Source organism: Hakea prostrata, chromosome 10, assembly GCF_041222555.1.
Source record: "Hakea prostrata isolate BN-2017 chromosome 10, UWA_Hpros_2, whole genome shotgun sequence".
Lineage (NCBI taxonomy): Eukaryota > Viridiplantae > Streptophyta > Magnoliopsida > Proteales > Proteaceae > Hakea > Hakea prostrata.
The window spans coordinates 1,451,193-1,472,189 of NC_142609.1; the positions used below are offsets into that span (position 1 = coordinate 1,451,193).

At 35.6% G+C, this 20,997-nt stretch overlaps 1 pseudogene; it reads left to right on the forward strand.

Annotated features, from left to right (window-relative positions):
• The first annotated feature begins 14,584 nt into the window (after nucleotides 1-14,584).
• LOC149001365 (dirigent protein 22 pseudogene) lies at nucleotides 14,585-15,255 on the forward strand (annotated as a pseudogene).
• Nucleotides 15,256-20,997: the final 5,742 nt, after the last annotated feature.

Here is a 20,997-nt window from a genome sequence, read left to right on the forward strand (position 1 = left end):
AATTTCTTTCCTAAATTATTTTCAGGTAAAAAAAAAAAAAAAAAAAAACCCTTACTTTATACTTACAAGTCCATAAAAAATAACAAGTGATGCATATCAATAATACAAAGCCAAATTTTGAGAACAAGTTGGCCCTCAGGCCCTTTGGTTTTACTGAGAAATCTTTTGTCAAAATATTTCACTAAACCACAGAACTTTGAATATCTAGCAATGTATAACGGTCAATTAAAAAAAAAATTTAAAAAAAAGAAAAAAGAAAAACCCTTTCAATCCCACCGAACCAAATTTACTCTAAGGTGTATGATCTTGCTTTCAGATAGTTGAGATATACATATATATACTCACTAGTAAAAATTCACGTATGCACACTGGTATTTGTTGCTTCTTTAAAGTTATTACATTGATTTGAAGTTATAATTTTCTGTATTTCTTCGTTGTAGAAAACATATTTTTTTTATTTTCTATTTTCAAAAGTATATATCATGTGCATATGCATGTATAATAATTTAATTCTTTAGCTTATGCGTTTGATTTTGTAAATTGACTAATGATGTTTTATTCAATATTTTTTTCGTAATTGTGTTTTATTCAATAGTTGATGCTTAGTTTGTTATTGGAATGATAGAATATTAACAATAGTTAGAAAAATAAACACGAATATGAGAATTAGTTTCACTTTTCTCTACTTAAATTTGCTTTTGTTTTTTTTTTTGTTCAATTTAAATGGTTGTAAGTCTTGTAACAACATTAATGAGAGACAATTTACAAATAAACCACTAAAACAGAGAATGAAAAATATGCCGTATCAAACAAGCAAAAGGGCACAACGAAAAAAAAGAAACCCAAAACATAATGAACTTTGCAAATGAATTATGGTGAGAAACCATTAGCACGTCTAAATCCAAAAAGTTACAAAATAGGTAAGATGAGGAAAAGCAACACAGTTTTTAAAATCATCTTTTTCTCTTTATCCGCTCCTATTATTTACAACAATTTTTTTTTTGCCCAAACTATTTTCATTTCAAAATTTAATTTGCTTCCAAACCATTTTCATTCTTGCCACAATGATTTTGCTTATTTATTTTATATGCATTAGAGATGAGTTGTCCAAGGCCTAAGAGAGATATTCCAACAGTTTTGTTGTAAGCAAGCAACTATGGTGGTTGGCTAACGTGTAGGGGTGTATAGAGGCGGGGGTTAAAATCCTTAGTAGCGCAAAAATGAGCGGCCATCTGGTAGCTGTGCTGGATGTGCACCACGTGTCAGATGAAGATCTGATCCATTTCAACTTTAAACCATGTGAATAAACCCATAAAAACTCGATGAACCTAGAATGGTTGAACCAAACCAGGTTATCCATGAGAAAACAACACCTTCTACTCACTTAATTAAAAAAAAAAAAAAAAAATCGATTGAACTTATCTAAGGTTCTCTGTATTTTCTTCTATCTCGAACCAAGTCCACAGGATTTTGTCTAATTAATATTGAGAGCAACCATTCCAGGGATTCTTGTTTTGACTCACCCTACTCATTGGAAGCAGAGTATGTCACTTAAAAACAAAGATGATCAAAGTTTAAATCTCCACGTACTTCTGCATGTTTATTGGAGTTGGTTTTATTAGCAGGTTTATGTGCAACTGATATTAGCAATCTACTCACTTGATCACAGAACCTAAGGAAACAACTTTGAGCAGGGTATTTTTATCCAAATGCAATGGCATGAGCAAATAAATAAAAAGAGAAAAATAATTTATGAATCCTGGTGAAGTAAACCACCATACCCTTGTTTATTTCCAGGTGCTCTTCCATTTTGAGGACTTAGTATCAAGTAAAAAAAAAAAGAAGAACTCTATAAATTATATTGTCAAACTTTACATTTGACCCAAGTCGTAGATAAAGTCTTACAAATATTTCATCAAACACCTCATAGGTTTATTGTTGAGATGGGAATCGATATAAATTTCTGAATGTTTGAGTTGGAATGATCCAGGAGGAGGAAGTTGTTCCTTTTATTGATGAAAAGGAGACAACGGAGAAGGCTGATTCAAAATGGAATAGTGAAACCTGTATAGGACCAATAATGCCAAGAATTGAACAGAGGAAGGAAACTTTTGGTGTTTTAGGCACTCCATCTCAAAGTCAGTCTATTGGCAAATTGGCAATGCAAAATGCAGATCCTCTAATGGTATTGCCTTGAAAGCACAATCAATAGAGCTAGACAAAGGGTTATGTGAGATAGAGAGGATCCCTTCAATTATTTTTTTCTCTCTTCATTTTCTCTTTGTATGTGTAAAATACACTATTTGGCCTAGTACCAAGAATTCCTAAACTTTCTCTTTATTTTTTTTTTTTTTTTTATAAAAATTTAAATTTTTTTTTTTTTTTTTTTTTTTTTTTTTATTTCAGCCATTGATTTTATCAAATCCAATAATAACCATTGAATTTATTTTTTTTACATAATTTATGAAAATCGACTATTTTTCCCATATTTTAGTTAATAGACTTCAAATTATGTGTGGCCAAAAAGTATTAGTGTTGGCTCAATAGGGAGGTGATTTTGACTCATTATTCACCCCTTCCAATTTTCAATCTTGGCTCCGCCCCTAGGGGTGTAAATGGATAACTAAAATTTGCTTCCATTTGTTTAGACTTTAGAGGTATCCGACTCCATCCAATTACTAATGGATGCACATATGGTAATACCTTTTTCGACCGATTATTATCTGTCCGATACAATTATCCTATTAAGTTACTTATTTGGATTTGTTTTCTTATTTCTTTATGTTTTTCACTTGAGGAATGTGAATATTTTTTAGATTTTCTACTAAAATAAATCTCCCAAATAAAATGGCAAAGATGTCAATAAGGAGTTGGAAACTTATATTCAATTTGTATTCATACTCATTTAGAATAATATATATTTAAAAAAAATATATACGACTATCATCTAATCCGGTTGAATCGATTCAAAAACCAATAGGACAATATCTAAATTCGTCCGAATATAATCGGATATGGATATGGTATTACCATGATCCGATACGAATCCGATCTGTATACACCCTTACCAACGAGTACAGGATGCTTGTAATTACATGTTCGTCATAGGTAGACAAGGAGTAGAAATTTCACCCATGCCATGTATCCAATATTTGAAATAAATTTAGCTGCAACTCTCATGCTTTTCCTTGTCATATGCATTGATTTGGAACAATTTTCTTCAAACTTTTTTTTCAGGTTTGCATTTTTTCAATGTATCCTTCAAGATTTTATGTCAACAACAAGAACATGACTAGAACATAAGTTGTGATTAAGTTTTAAGGTAACATGCAATCATGGTTGATGATTTCAATATCAAAAATGAATCGATGTGTAGCATCCTAAATTGACTTTACGTACACTTGTTATCGAGAATATGGGTTAAAAAATATACTACCAAGGAGAGTTGAACCTTGACTTTTTCATCAAGAACTATTGACCATTACCAATTGAGCCAACTCTTGGTGGTTAATTAGAATATATTTTTTAGACTAGGCCATCCACATCAATAAACTTGCATCACAAAATTCAGCAAAAAGGAGGAATAGATCACATACAATGGAGCATCATGGGATTGGCGGTGTCTATCACCATCCTCTTTGTACTTGCCACAGGGAAAAAAGCAAGAAAGAAGTATTTCTCAATCTAATTAAGAGAAGGGAATTGATTGAAGTTTCACTAAGTAGATTAGAACATGCCTGTGGGCGTGCTTCTAGTATAGTGATGGTAACATTATATATTGAGGCAGTAAAATCAAGAAAGTTTTAGGTTTGAGTCTCCATCGCTCTATATCTTTTCCGTTGCTCCTCTGAGGCTTTTTCATCATATATTTTGAGTGGAGTTCACATAATGGTCCCTGAGGAGGAGGTGTTCTAGAGTCGTAATTCGTCTGAGAAATCATAATATAAGTCAGTAACTGCCTCTCCTGACCAACCCTATACCGTTTATTGCTCCACGGTTTAAAAGTTCATATTTTTTACTGTCAAACTGCACCACGCGTTCCTTCATAAGCACTACAATAGCCCTAAGTAATTCTGCGTTCGTGATCCTTAAAAGACACACACATCTTTGGTCCCCAATGGCCACAACACTGCCCAAAGCTGATTACTTGTTCGTTTTCTTAGCCATCTTCACCTTCTCAACTGTTGCCGGCTACGGCGAGCGTCAGAGCTTTACTAAGACACCATCGTTGAGGTCCAAAAGGTTTAAGCGTGAGAAGATAAGCCACCTCCACTTCTACTTCCATGACATTGTAGGTGGTCGTAACCCAACTGCCATTAAGGTTGCTGAAGTGGCTTCTACGAAGACATCAGCAACGAGCTTTGGTATGGTGTGGGTGATCATCCAAAGGCTACGTCGAAGCTGGCTGGAAGAGCTACAGGGATCTATGCATCTGCATCACAGAGTGAAGTAGGCTTCTTAATAATAGGTTGGAGTTGATCCGAGCTCAGATAAGCCCTTTGGTCACACAGTTAATTTGCTCCTACCTGCGTGACCATCGGAGGAAATTGTAATGGACACGGAGTTGACACAAATCAAATCCCAAAATCACTTTTCTCTATTTCTCTTTTATGCGTTTCTATTTGGAATCAATCTTTCGTATTTTATTTTTTCAATCTTGTTCACTTTTTTATTTATTTATGTTTTTCAAATGAGAATGTGCCGTTCTACAGTAAGCATGCAACTATGGTGGTTGGCCAACGAGCACAGGATGTTTGCAATTAAATGTTTTCATAGGTAGACAAGGAGTAGAAATTTTGATCATGCAATGTATCTGATACATGAAATAAGTTTGACTACAACTCTCTTGCTTTTTCTTATAGTATGCATTGATTTAGAACAATTTCTGTTTCTTCTTTTCATTGAATCCTATAAGATTTTATGTCGATGAATATGACTGGGGCAGCAAGAACATGACGATTAAGTTTTAAGATGACATGCAATCATGATTCTTAATCTTGACATTCATAATGAAACTATGTGTAGCATCCTAAACTTACTTTACATACACTTGTTGCAAAAAAAAAAAAAAAAAAAGATGAAGAACGGCACATATTGTCAGTGGCACCTGAATACACTATAAAGTAATTCTGAGATAAAATTGAAAGGGCAAGGGGAGTACCAGTGGTGTGAGCAATATTGCTTGATTCAGTTACTAAGCGAACATAACTATTTGATTGAAGGAGCTGTTGTAATTGAGATGCAATCTGTTCAAGAGAACTCTGAAAATTTGAAGAGCCTATTTGTGCAACAATTTTTTGATCTGATATTTTAGTGGTGGTCTGATCTTTAGAAGGACGTAAGTGAGGGTGTAATTGCCAGCATCGTTCTTTAGAATAATCATCACGATTACAATGATCACAATGATAAGTAGGTCGAGTTCCACGACCTTTCCCACGATGACAACCATAAGAGACTTGATTGCTAGAGCCATAACTAGGAGCAATGTTTATTTTTGCAACATGGGCAGTAGTCTCACTTTGATCAGTCCATGTTTTAGAGTCAGATTGCATAACATGTTTTCTAGTTGCTTCTCTCTGAATAATGACACAACAGTAGTGAATGTGGGAATTTCTGGATTCATAAGTATTTTTCTTTTTAAGTCTTTATATTCAAGACGAATATTTGCTAACAGTTGAAAAACACGATCATGCTCATCTCTTTATATATATTCATCAATAGTTTGGGCTGGTAGACGATACTGACGAATTTCGTCCCATTTCTTTTAAAGGTTTCCAAGATGGTGAGTAAAAGATTGAGAAGAGCATTGCTCAACATGGACAATCTCTTGTTGCAATTCATAGATTCTAAAGGGATTATCAGCTTGTCCATACATGAGTCTCAAGGCATCCCACAGAGATTTAGCCGTTTCAGAGTAAGTAAAAATTTCATATATCTGAGGTTCCATTGAATTAAAAAGTCAAGTCATAACTTGATTATCATTAGCAAGCCATTCACCATATTTTAGGTTAGTAAATATCAGGAGCTTTGGTTTGTCTATTAACATGGCAAATCTTAGAACGTCCACTTAAGACAATAGTTATTGTACAAGACCAACTTAAAAAATTTCTCTTATTGAGTAAGATAAAGGTAAGGCAACCAATAAATTCATAGGAAACTTTTGAATTAGTCATGATGAACAGTCCACCAAGATAATATATATATGCAACCCACGAACCAAATAAAGCAAGAATATGTATTTTTAATGCCAACTACCCGCTAACCAAATAAAGCAACCCAACCAAATAAGGAAAAAAAAACAAGGGTTAAGCACTGTAACACGTGAAACCAAAAGATGTTTCGTTCAGGTTACAACAAAAAATAGCTGCAACACCTTGACTTTTTTTTTTTTGGTAAACAAAACTTAAAGAGGATTTGGAACTTATCTGGAAAAAAAAGGACGATTTCTCAATCTGAGCGACGTTCTGGAAATAAGAACCTCACTGCTGGACTTTGAACGGCAGCGCAGTGGGTTGCTCTTCAATCTGAGGGAGGCAGCGCAATGAATTTTTCTTTGAGGGAAGCAAAAGCTCAGTTTTGTTTACTCTGTTTCAATTTGTGAAGAAACTCTGAACGGATTTTTCTTCAAAAAAAAATTCTGCGTGTCTTTTTTTGACCCGCAGTGGAAAAGCTTCAAGAACGAATCAAAACGACTGCACGAGCAAATCCAAGTATGCTCTGATACCCTGTACAAAATAAACAAATGATTTTAACATGGTTTGATCTTCAGTATGAAATCTACGTACACGATGAAATCACAATCAACTATGTTCTGGAGAGAACTTTCATTATCTTTAAATAGAGGTAGTAGTATACATGATGTAATATTTTACAATGAGTAGAGTTTTACAAATGATGAGAACTTTACAATGCTTAGGATTGTTAGTCTTTATGTTGTATTGAAAGACTACCATCCGATAACACACATAATCGTGCGGAAGTGAATTTGGGATCCAATTTGTCTTCCAAGGATTAATGAGTTTTCCATAGCCAACTTGCTTGAATAGATCCTTTTTCAACACATCATGACCCATCAAAATAGACTTCTAACCCCAAGAGTCACTAGCATGTGGTTGTACTTCAAGAAATGAAGGGGGGTTCCAAATTTTCTAAAAAAAAAAGACCCCCCAAAAAAAAGGGGGCCAGATATCCCCCCCCACATTGAAAAACTCGCCCCCCCCCCCAACTAAAATAAAAAAAAAAAAAAAAAAAAAACCCCCCCTGTAATATGTAATAGGGGTTAGCAGGGGCAATATGGTCTTTTTCATTCTATAGGACAGCATGTCTTATAAGTTTGTTCTGAGGGCAATAGGGTAATTGTATACCTAGAAGGGGATATGTATTTTGGGGTTTTGCTTGTATCATCTGATTCGCACGAATACACTCTCTCTCCTCTCTGTTTGCTCTCCGGCGATTGCTCTCGGCTCTCCTGGTTCTTCATCGCTGTTGAGGGTTTCGGTTAGCCCTAATGTGTTCTTGGTGATGGTTCTTTGCTCTTGTACAAGGCTGAAGCAGTGTATACTGTTTGGTGCGTGTAAAGGCTTCGGTGTTTGATGCTCTTGGATTCACGCAGGAGATTCTCGAGGCTTTGGTTGCATCTTGACTCAGGTGTGGTTGTTCCATTGTTTCGGTTGTTATCTCTAGTCTTTGTATAGAGTATTGTCACTGTCTAGGGCTGTAACCTTCCTCTGTTATTTGATGATTGCATATGCTTGGTGAGAGCATATCTCATCCTTGGATGTAGGTCTCTGACCGAACCAAGTAAATCTTGTCTTGTGTGTGTGTGATTTCTTCTTCCCTTTCTATTGTGATTGATTATTCCGCTGCGTTAGTATAGTTTGCTTAACAGTTTTGGCATCAGAGCTTGTTTCGATTCTTGCCTGAGTTAGTTAACTTTTGGTTAACACTGATTATATTGAGAATTAGTGTCTCTGTTAACAGTGAATCGTGTATGCTAATTATTTGATTGATTCTTGTTATTCTATTGCTTCAATTTCTTTTACTGTTAAACCCTAATTTCTGACCGAAACCCTAATTTAGGGTTTTACCCAAATTAGGTTGGGGCTTTTGTTGTAATTGGTTAATTGAAGTTGTCTATGTGTAATCTCTCTTCTCTATTCATTGAAATCAGTTTCTGTTTTGGCAATTTGACCTGTGAAGTGGTTCGGCCATGGGGGTTTCTTGAAATTGAGTTAGGGCTTTACATCTGTTAGCTTTTGGGATCAATTTGCATATCATATCTCAAATTTATTGTTTGAAATTAGAATCTAATTTTGCTGATTGACTTGAATAAGTGGTTCGGCTGCCTTGGTTCTTTAAAAAATAGATTGGGACTTTATGCAAAGTAGATTGCATATATGAAATTACTGTTTGAGTTTGGTTTATAATCTGAAATTCAATTTGATTTGTTATTCTGATTATAGTTGTATATAAACTCTGAAATCTGATTTTCTGTTAACTTGTTACAGTTAACATTTCTTAGTCATTATTATTGAACTCTTGATTTAGATAAAACATTAGATCTCTATCCCTTGTTCTCTTGGTCTAAACCTGATATTATAATATATCATTATTTCAGTTTTTTGGATTATTTAAATTCTGAAATTTGATAGAGTTAGTAATATCTTGTGTTACTGTTTTAAGATATAATCTGATTGTATTTTCTTCATTTGTGTATAATGGCTCCTACCCGGTATGAGTTGGAGAAATTTGATGGTAAGGGGGATTATATGGTGTGGAAGAATAGGATGCATGCTATTCTTGTACAAAACAAATGTCATAAAGCATTGAAGATTGATAGAGAACTTCCCTTGTCCATGACTGATGAAGAGAAGGAAGATATGCAAGATATGTGCTATAGCACTATCATTTTGCATCTGAGTAACACCGTAATGAGAAGGGTAAGAGAGTGTAAGACGGCTGCCCAGGTTTGGCTTAAACTTGAACAACTATATATGGCTGCTTCTATACCTAGTGTTACATTATTAAAAGAACAATTGTTTAGTTTCAAGATGGATGCTTCTAAGTCTTTAACTGATAATGTAGAAGACTTTTATAAATTGTCATGTGATTTGGCTGATTTGGATGAAGAGTTATCTGATAATACCCTTGCTGTCCTATTATTAAAATCTTTGCCTGATTCTCATGTTGGTGTCAAGAATGCTATTAAGTATGGTAGACAATCTATAACCCTTGATGATGTGATGGAAGCATTGAAAATTAGGGATATAGAATTGAAAACTGAGAGGAAAGTAAAGCATGTTAGTGATGGCTTGTATGTTAACTCTGATAATAGAACCATGCATGAAACTAAGAAGAAGTTCAATAATAATAATAATAAGAAAAAGAAGAAGTTTGTTACAAAGAACACTAATGTTAATACAAATCAGAATTTTAATGGAAAGTCTTATAACAACAAGAGGGTTTGTATTATTGTAAGAAGGAAGGTCACATAAGAAAGTATTGTAAAGAGAGACTTCAAAAGTTGCAAAGTGAAAATGGAAATGAGAGAATAGAGGCCACACATGTGGCTGATGTTACTAGTGATGCACTAGTGGTTTCAACTTGTAGTGATCATGATGCTTGGGTCTTAGATTCAGGCGACCTTTCATATGACTCCAAGAAGGGAGTGGTTTATCACTTTTGAGTCCTTAGAGGTGGTAAAGTATTAATGGGTAATGATCATGCTTGTGATGTTATGGGGATTGGATCAATAAGACTTAAACTGAATGATGGGACTGTTAGAGACTTAAAGGAGGTGAGACATGACGGACTAGGAGAAACCGGTCCTTGAGTCACTTGATTCTAGGGGGTTTTATACACCTCTAGGGAGGGTTCTCTTAAGGTTATGAGGGGTAGTAGTGTAATTCTAACTGCTGATTTGAAGAATGGTTTATACTTCTTAAATGGAAGTGTGGTTTTAGGGGCTGCATCGGTCTCTAGTGGGGTTCTTAGTGAGGTGGAGCTATGGCATAAGAGATTGGGTCATATAAGTAGTAAGGGACTTGGACACTTGTACAAAAGTGGTCAGATAAGTCTTAAGAAGTTTAGTCCTTTGACTTTTTGTGATGTGTGTGCCATGGGTAAGCTCCATAAGACTAAATTCCTCATTCTTCATATAAAACCTCTCATGTACTTGAATATATACATTCGATTTGTGGGGTAGTCCACATGTACCTTTATCTCTCGGTGCTCAATATTTTTGTCTATTATTGATGATTACTCTAGAAAGACATGGCTGTATTTTCTTAGGGATAAATCATTGTCTTTGATAAGTTTCTAGAGTGGAAAGTATTGGTTGAAAATCAAACCGAAAAGAAAATTAAGAAACTTAGAACCGATAATGGTCTTGAATTTGTGAATGAAAAGTTTCGATTTTTGTAAGGAACATGGTATTACTAGACATAGAACATGCACCTATACTCCTCGCAGAATGGAGTGGCTGAGAGGATGAATAGGACAATCATGGATAGGGTTAGATGCATGTTGATTGAATCGGCCTAAGTAAGAAATGGCAAGCGCTAGTACGACTTGTTATGTCATTAATAAGTCTCCTTGTTCCTCGTTGATTTTGAAACACCCGATTTTAGGTGGAGTAAAATGCATCGATTACAATTTCTTAAACCTTTTGGTTGTGTTTGTTTTGTTCATCAAAACAAGGGTAAACTTGAGCCTAGGGGTAGGAAGTGTATCTTCTAGGGTATCCTTTAGGAGTTAAAGGATATAGGCTTTGGTGTTTACAAGATAAGAAAATTGTAATTAGTAGAGATGTTAAATTCAATGAACTTGAATTTCTGAAAATTGATTCATCTAGTGTTAGACCTAACTCCAATGATCTAGACAAGGCTATATTTGAGGTGGAGTTAGGGGATAAGTCTAAAACTGTTGTTGATGAATCGATCCTATGATTGAGAATGATGATTTGGAAGTTGGAAGTGATTCTTTTGATGTTAAAGAAGAGCTTAAAGATGAGGATCCTTTAGATGGTTATTTGTTGGCAAGAGATAGGTCTAGAAGGGAGATAAAGAGACCTTCTAGGTATGCTAATATGTGTGAGTCTAATGGTGGTCCAGATCTGATTTCTTATGCTTTAAATGTAGCTGACCAGCTTGAAGGAAGTGAGCCTAGAACCTATAAAGAGTCTCTTGGATGTGGGGACAGCAAGCTTTGGTTTGTTGCCATGAAAGATGAGATGGAATCTTTAATGAAAAATCAGACTTGGACTCTTGTAGATAGACCCAAAGGAAAGAAACTAATTGGTTGTAAGTGGGTTTATAAATTTAAGGCTGGAATTCCGGTGTTGAGCAACCTAGATATAAGGCAAGACTAGTAGCTAAGGGGTATTCCCAAGTTGAGGGAATTGATTATAATGAAGTGTTTTCACCTGTTGTGAAACATACTTCTATTAGAGTGCTTCTTGCCCTAGCTGCTCTCTTTGATCTTGAACTTGAACAATTAGATGTAAAACGCATTCTTGAATGGTAAGTTAGATGAGCATATTTATATGGTTCAGCCTGAGGGTTTTGTTATGAAGGGGAGTGAGACAAAGGTTTGTTTATTGTTAAGATCATTATATGGTTTGAAACAATCTCCTAGGCAATGGTATAAAAGGTTTGATGAATTCATGCTTAAGAATGGTTATAAGAGAAGCTCCTATGATAGTTGCATTTATTATTGTGAGTTTAGCACTAATTCTTTCATTTATCTTTTACTTTATGTTGATGACATGCTTATTGCATCAAAGGATAAATCTCAGATTTGTAAGCTAAAGTCTATGTTGAAATCTGAGTTTGAAATGAAAGATTTAGGGGCTGCTAAAAGGATTCTTGGCATTGATATTCATAGAGATAGGCCTAGTGGTGTTTTGACCTTGTCTCAGGTTGGATATATTCATAAACTTGTTAACAAGTTTGGACATGATAATATTAGGGCTGTTACTACTCCTCTTGGTGCTCATTTTAAGCTTAGAATGGATTCTATTGCTGCTGTAACTAATAGACCATATCAAGAATGTGTTGGTAGTCTCATGTATTCTATGGTTTGTTGTAGGCCTGATATTGCTTATGCTGTTGGTCTTGTTTGTAGATACATGAGTAGGCCATGTGATTCACATTGGGATGCAGTTATGTGGTTGTTGAGATATCTGAAAAATTCTGCATCTTATAAAATTGTTCATGATAACTCTTGTGTTGGTAAGTTAGACATTGTTGGATATTGTGACTCGATTTTGCCTCGATTTAGATAAGAGAAGGTCCATTCGGATACTTGTTTACTCTTGGTGGGAATCTAGTGAGTTGGAAGTCCACCCTTCAACATGTGGTGGCTCTTTCAACCACCGAGGCTGAGTACATTGCTTTGTTGAAGGTGAAAGAATGCATGTGGCTTAAGGGGCTCTAGGGGAGCTTGGTTTTCATGACTTGCATTCTTTGGTTTATTGTGATTCTCGAGTGCTTTGTGTCTTGCTAGGAACAGTGTGTTTCATGAAAGAACAAAGCATGTTGATGTAAAGTTACATTTTATTAGGGATATTATTGCTAAGGGTTTAGTTGATGTGTGTAAGATTGATACTTCTATTAATCCTGCAGATATTATGACTAAGGTTGTACTGTTAATAAGTTTAAATCGCCTTAAACTCATTGAAACCGTTATCCCTATAAATTGTTTTTACATTGTTTTATATATTTTATTTGATGGGTTGTGTTCTCTCGGGTATATGCATCGGCAAAATGACGAGTCAAGGTGGAGAATGTAATATGTAATAGGGGTTAGCGGGGGCAATATGGTCTTTCATTCTATAGGACAGCATGTCTTATGAGTTTGTTCCGAGGGCAATAGGGTAATTGCATACCTAGAAGGGGATATGTATTTTGGGGTTTGCTTGTATCATCCATTGCACGAAACACTCCCCCTCTGTTTGCTCTCGGCGTTGCTCTCGGTCTCTGCTGGTTCTTCATCTCGTTGAGGGTTTCGGTTAGCCCTAATGTGTTCTTGGTGATGGTTCTTTGCTCTTGTACAAGGCTGAAGCGTGTATCTGTTTGGTGCGTGTAAAGGCTTCGGTGTTGATGCTCTTGGATTCACGGGAGATTCTCGAGGCTGGTTGCATCTTGACTCGGGTGTGGTTGTTCCATTGTTTCGGTTGTTATCTCTAGTCTTTGTATAGAGTATTGTCCGCTAGGGCGTAACCTTCCTCGTATTTGATGATTGCATATGCTTGGTGAGAGCATATCTCATCCTTGGATGTGGTCTCGACCGAACCAAGTAAATCTTGTCTGTGTGTGTGTGATTCTTCTTCCCTTTCTATTGTGATTGATTATTCCGCTGCTAGTATAGGCCCCCCCCCCCCCCAAAAAAAAAAAAAAGTGGGGGGTTTTATTAAAAATAAAATTCAAAACTCTGGAGAGATCCATGGATTTTAACTTCATATCCTGACATGTTTAGGAGAAGCACAACTTCATTTTTTTTATATTTATTTATCACATGATTCTTTACCTGAGAAACTATCGTCAAATTTCAATATTATCACATGAGACTATTCACATAATGTACCAAATATATTTGAAAATTTTCAATCTAAATGCATAAACTCTTGAGGGTAAATATAGTTCATAATTAGATGTGGAGGTAGTTTTTATTTTATTTATTTATTTTTAGAATTAGTGATTATATATATCAAGAATAAGGACTATTACATATACTACAAGTGAGAGTTGAAACCTGCTTGACTCTTTCATTACAAATTATTGATTATTAGCAACTAAGCCAACCCTTTGGTGATTAGAATATATTTTTTAGACCAAGCCATTGACATCAATGAACTTGCATCATGAAATTTTGAAAAAATATATGAATGGATTGCCTACAATGTAATATCATGGGATTTATATATTTTCTACATGTTGGAGTTGTTTGTCACCGTCCTCTTTGTGCATGCCTCCGGGGAAAAAAGTTAGAAATTAATTTTCCTCAATCTTATAAAAAAAAAAAGAATTTTTTGAAGTTTTATTAAGTAGATTAGAACATAGTTGTGAATCTGCTTCTAGCATAGAGATGGTAAACTCTTATATATAAGACACAATAAAATCAAGGAAGTTTTATATTCAAGTATCCATCTTCCATATCTTTCCCTCTTTTGTACCTATATATATGCCCTTATCTTGTGACTAAGTTGATGATGCAAATGTATCAGCCATATATCACACCTCTCTCGTATTATTCTCTTGACGTTTTTTAACCACATAATTGTGTGGAATCCATGTTGTTTAAATAATTCAGTTCTAGACACTAAGTGGTCCTACCTGGCCCATACAATTATTTTGTTGAAAAAAAGTCTAGAGAGCATGGAGAGTAGTGATTCATCTAACAAATAATACAAGTCAGAATACCTCTATTGACCCACCCTATCCTTTATTCCTTTTTTATTCCTTTAGGGTTTAAAAGTTGATATATTTTACTTTCAAACTGCACACGCGTTCCTTCATAAGCACTCCAATAGCCCTATAAGTAACCTTCGTTTGTGATCCTCAAAAGACACACACAAACACAACTTTGGTCCCGAAATGGCTACAACACTGCCCAAAGCTGCTATCTTATTCGTTTTCTTAGCCATCTTCACCTTCTCAACCGTTGCCGGCTACGGTGATCAGTCTCAGAGCCACCTTCACTTCTACTTCCATGACATTGTAGGTGGTCGTAACCCAACTGCCATTAAGGTTGCAGAAGCAGCTTCTACGAAGACATCAGCAACGAGCTTTGGTATGGTGTGGGTGATCGATGACCCATTAACAGAAGGTCCAAAGATTACGTCAAAGCTGGTGGGAAGAGCTCAAGGGATCTATGCATCTGCATCGCAGAGTGAATTAGGTTTCTTAATGACCATCAATTATGCTTTCATGGAAGGGAAGTACAACGGAAGCACACTCAGCATACTTGGGAGGAACACAGTGTCGTCGGAGGTGAGAGAGATGCCGGTGGTCGGAGGGAGTGGGCTTTTCCGGTTTGCCCGAGGGTATGCTCTTGTCAAGACTCATTCGCTTGACACCACAACTGGGAATGCTGTGGTGGAATATGATGTTTATGTCATGCATTAGTAAACCGTTCGTGCAGAGTTGAGACAAGTCAAATCCCAAAATCACTTTTTCTCTATTTCTTTTTATTTGGAATCGATTCACCTTTTTTTATTTTTCCAACCTGTTCCTGTCTTATTATGGAGTAGGGCCTCTTGCTTATTGGCTTTGATGCAAAAATGTTTCTTCACTTGAATTGTAAATCTCAACGCTAAAGGGTTTCTGTGGTTTTCTCTTTACTCTTTTCTTTCTTTTATTTTCAATGAGAATGTGCAGCACTAGCTGCCTACGGTCTAAATCAATTTTGTTGGTCGAGACTCAATATCAACCACCTATTTTGATTTTCTTTTTTACTTTTTGAACTACACCATTGAAACTCCAAAAGAGAAAAAATAATCTCGACCATCGTTTTGGATCTAGACCTTAGGTAGCTCAGTGTTGTGCATTAATTGCAAAACACGGAAATCAAAAGCTACAACCATAAATTTGTTATGTTGAATTATACTTCTTAGCACTACCAGGATTTTGTGGTTCACCTCTCCCCCCCTTCTTTTCAATGAGAATATGCGGTTCTTTTATGAGCATGCAATTATGGTGATTTGCTAACAAGTAGGGGTGTATAGAGGCGGAGCTAGCTATTAAGGTGCCAGGGGCCATGCCCCCTTCGATTTTTCTCAAAGTTCATATTATTATTTTTTTGTGTTAATTTTCTCTTTACGTATGAAGTACACTATTTGGCCTCACTTCTAAGAGTCCTTAAATTTTCTCCTAGAATTTTGATTTTTTTAATAATAATTTTAAATGTTAGATTTTATTTGTTCAACGTTTAGAATTTCAGGGATTGACTTTATCAAATCTAATAACAATCATTGAAGATTTTTTTCTACTTAATTCATGGAAATTGATGGTTTTCTCATATTTAGTTGACTTTATCATCCCTTTCTTATTAACCGCATTAAAAGTCGGAGTAGGGGCTCCTACTTATTGGCTTTATGCAAAAAGTTTCTTCAGTTGAATTGTAATTCACAACGCTAAAGGGTTTATGTGGTTTCCTCTTTACTCTATTTTTTTTCTTTTTTCTTTTTTTCTTCTTCTTTGAGAATGTGCAGTTCTGGACCTTAGGTAGCTCAGTGCTGCCCATTAATTGTGAAACACGAAAATCAAAAGCTGCAGCAATAAATTTGTTATGTTTAATTATACTTCTAGGTGCTACCAGGTTTTTGTGGTTCACCCCTCCCCCTCCTTCTTTTCAATGAGAATATGCGGTTCTGCTATATATAAGCATACAATTATGGTGGTTTGGTAACGAGTAGGGGTGTACAGAGGTGGAGCTATTAAGGTGCCGCATTCTCAAAGGGAACTTTGTCGTTTGCATGGGTCGAACCCATGACCTCTCTACTGAGAAGTATGGATCTTACCACTTTACGAACCCTGCATTGACAACATCATATGCCCTCAAATTTTCAATCTTGGCTCCATCTCTAGAGGAGCAAATGGATAACCAAAATCTACTTCCATTTGTTTAGGGGTATCTGAATACGTCCAATTACTAATAGGATGTAGATATAGTAATACATTTTTCAACTGAGTATTACCTATCCTATACAATTATCTTATTAAGTTACTTGGATTTATTTCCGTATTTCTATAAGTTTTTCACTTGAGATATGTGAATTTTTTTTTTAGGTTTTCTACTAAAATAATACCAAACACTATAAAAAAAGGGTGTTAGTGGTGGACTTATTCGCCACTAATTGTGCCTAAAACGTGGCAGTTTTTCACATCACCATGAAATGCACCGCAACCATTTAATGGTAGGGGTTTTTGGTACTACGCGTATAACATGTAAGTAGTGGCGGTTTTTGAAAACCACCAGTAATAATAAGCATAAGTGGTCCTATTTAAGTGGCGGTTTTACGAATCTGCCGCTAATTAAGTCTCAATTAGTGATGGATTTTAAAAAACCGCCACCAATTAGGTTGATTTTTTTAAAAAAAAAAAATTCACTGCATTTGCTTCTATTGTATTTATTCCGGGAAGACAATACAAATACATGGATACGAAAAAAATCCAAGAAAGCTAAAGTATTCAAAGAACGGAATCTAAGAAAAACAAATACCATATATATATATAATCAGATGTCATCAGTCGGAAACGATTCAACTTATTCAGAGGTTTGAAAACCAACGGTGGTTTGAAAACCAATAGGATATTTTCTGAGTCCTTTAGAATATTAATCGGATGTGGATATAGTATTACCACGACCGATTCGAATCCAATCTGTCTACACCCCTACTAACAAGCACTGGATGCTTGTAATCAAATGTTCACCATAGGTAGGCAAGGAGTAGAAATTTTGCTCATGCCATGTATCTGATATTTGAAATAAATTTAGCTTCAACTCTCTAGATTTTCCTTATCATATGCATTGATTTAGAACAATTTCTCCCAACTCTTTAAAAATTTTTTTTTTTTAAAATTTTTTAAATTATTTTTTTCAGGTTTGTATTTTTTCAATGTGTCATTCAAGATTTTATGTGAAGAGCAAGAACATGACTATAACATAAGTTGTGATTAAGTTTTAAGATAATCATTATTGATATAATGAATCGATGTGTAGCATCCTAAAGTTTACACTTGTTACCAAAAAAAAGAAAATTTACTTTACACTTACAGGTATGTAAGGAATACCAAGTGGTGCATGTCAATAATACAAAGCCAAGTTTTTAGAACAAGTTAATCCTTAGGCCCTTACTCTTATTGAGCAATCTTTTGCAAAAATATTTCCCTTCCAATCCCACCAAACCAATTTACGCAAGGTGCATGATCTTGCTTTGAGAGAGTTGAACTGTCTTAGTCTTGTCAAAAATTTCTTTTTGTACAAAATTCATTCAAAACTCTGGAGAGATTTATGGATTTTGACTTCTTATCCTGACATGTTAGGAGAAACATGATTATTTACCTTACAGACTAGACTAGACTATATTATTGCATGCTTCAAAGTTCAACATTATCACATGAGTATTCACTAAAACACCATATGTAACCTACTTAGTTCACATCCAATCATCAGATATATTTGAGAAATTTCAACCCAAATGCAGAAACCCTGAGGTAAATATGGATTACAATTAGACGTGGTGGTTAAATATATTTTTTAGATCAAGCTATCGACATCAATAAACTTGCACCACAAAATTCAGCAAAAATGAGGAATAAGTTGCATACAATGGAACATCATGGGATTCATATATTATCTACGTGTTGGTGGTGTCTATAACCATCCTCCTCTTTGTACGTGCTTCAGTGAAAAAACTAGAAAGAAGTATTTTTCAATTTGATTAAAAGAAGGGAATTTATTGAAGTTTAACAAGTAGCTAGATTAGAACACATTTGTGGGCGTGCTTATAGCATGCATAGTGATGCTAACCTTCTATACTGAGACAATAAAATCAACAAGGTTTCAAGTTTGAGTCTCCATCGCTCCATATCTTTCCCATTGCTCTTCGAACTTTTTTATCACATATTTTGTGTGAGGTTGGTATAATGCCCCGTTACGAGAAGGTGATCCAGACTCGTGACTCATCTGAGATATCATAATATGAATCAAATAGCCTCTCCTGACCAACCCTACCCTTTATTGCTCCACAGTTTAAAAGTTGATATATTTTACTTTCAAACTGCACACGCGTTCCTTCATAGGCACTCCAATAGCCCTATGAGTAATCATTCGTTCGTGATCCTCAAAAGACACATCTTTGGTCCCCAAATGGCTACATCTTTGGTCCCCAAAAATTGCTACAGCACTGCCCAAAGCTGATTTCTTATTCGTTTTCTTAGCCATCTTCACCTTCTCAACCGTTGCCGTTTACGACTCTACGGCGAGTCTCAGAGCTTCTCTAAGACACTATCGTTGGGGTCCAAAAGGTTTTTGCGTGAGAAGATAGGCCACCTTCACTTCTACTTGCATGACATTGCAGAGGTGGTCGTAACCCAACTGACTTGGTATATGGTGTGGGTGATCGATGACCCATTAATACATCATGCATGCATAACTTCTGCTTTCAGTTTTGGGCGTAGAATGCCTATTGGGACCTCTGTGCCACAATTTCTATTTGAGAGACTAGTTATGCTTTCACAATAAAAAGGATCAATGTTAGACTGCACAAGGGTATTAAATGGAGCATTATTTGTGCATTGGTCCATAAGAAGCAAGGTGATCATTAATTCTTGCATGAACATTATCGACCATCGATCTTGGATCTTTTAACTCTCAAGTCCGATGCTTCACTTGCCATTGGTGCATGGTACACCCCATGCAGTGGGGCACAAAGGCTGCATCTTTCATAATATGAAATTCTGAATATCTCAATATGAGATGATATATCTCTTAGAACTACTTGGTCAATACAATACTCAATACCGATACTTTAAACCTTAATTATGACTTGCCCTCTCTTTCCATCCCACTTTCTCTTTCATAGGAATCCTAACATTATTTGGATGAATCTGGATCAGCTCACACATGAAATTGTCGGACATACGTTGGGTCATCATGAAACCCGACCATATTTAGCATGTAGCCTAGTGCACATTTTCATTTGGGCCAATATTTGACCTCAAACGTTCTTGGATCACCCCCCACATAGGTTGGAGTTGATACCAGCTCAAATAGGGACTTTGCTTTAGTCCTGCGTATAAAATGTGTAAGACAATTAAGCAAATCATTTCGGGCCGTTAGATCGAAATTTCGATCTCGGCCGGTCAAATGTAGAAATTTAATTTCGACCCATGATTTTGCAGCAAAATTACTCAGATAGGCCCTTTGATCACACAGTGATAGGACACTTACTTTGCCCCCGCTTGCGTGACCACTGGAGGAAACTGTGACGGACACTGAGTTGACACGAGTCAAATCCCAAAATCACCTTTTCTTTAGTTCTCTTTTATGTCTTTCTATTTGGAATCAATTATTCATATTTTTATTTTTCCAGTCTGTTCACTTTTGTATTAACCACATCTTAAAAGGCGAAGAAGGGACTCCTGCTTATTGGCTTTATGTGAAAAAGCTTGTTCCTAAAAAAAGAAAGAAAGAAAAAAAGGTGGTCACTAATAGAATTCACATCCGTTACAATTCCTACCCCTTGCAATTTCGTGTAATTTGTATCTAGGATAGTGACACATGACAGTTAAAAGTCCAATGGTCACAAATAAAACACAACAAAGAATTGAATCTAATGAATCCCTAAGATTTCTCCCAATTCGCCTCTTCTTTTTTCTTGAGTAGGGATATATTAGATTCAATTTCTACTAATTGGGTTCTAATTTTGATTATTGAATTATTAACTGTCATGTATCACAATCCTAAATATTTATTACACGGAGTTGCAAGAGGGATGAATTGTAGAGGATGTAGATCCTTGGCAAATGAGCATTGGATGCTTGTAATTAACTATTGTTCGCCCTAGGATAGAAATTTTGCTCATGTGATGTATCTCATATATGAAATAAATTTGGTTGCAACTCTCCAGCTTTTCCTTATCATATGCATTGATTTGGAACAATTTCTCTCCAAAAAAATTTTCAATACATCCTACATGATTTATTGTCGAGGAATATGACTGGGGCAGTTGAAACCTTGACTTATTCACCATGAATTATTGGTTATGACCAACTGAGCCAACCTTTTGGTGGTTAGAATATATTTTTTAGACCAAGTCAATGAAATCAATGAACTTGCATCATGAAATTCAGAGAAAAGAGGGACTAAGTTGCGTACAATGTAACATCATGGGATTCACACATATGTTTTGCATGTTGGAATTGTCTGTCACCATCCTCGCCATCTTCTTTGCCCCTAGGGGTTTTTTTGCAAAAGGGGGGGGAAAAAAAGGGG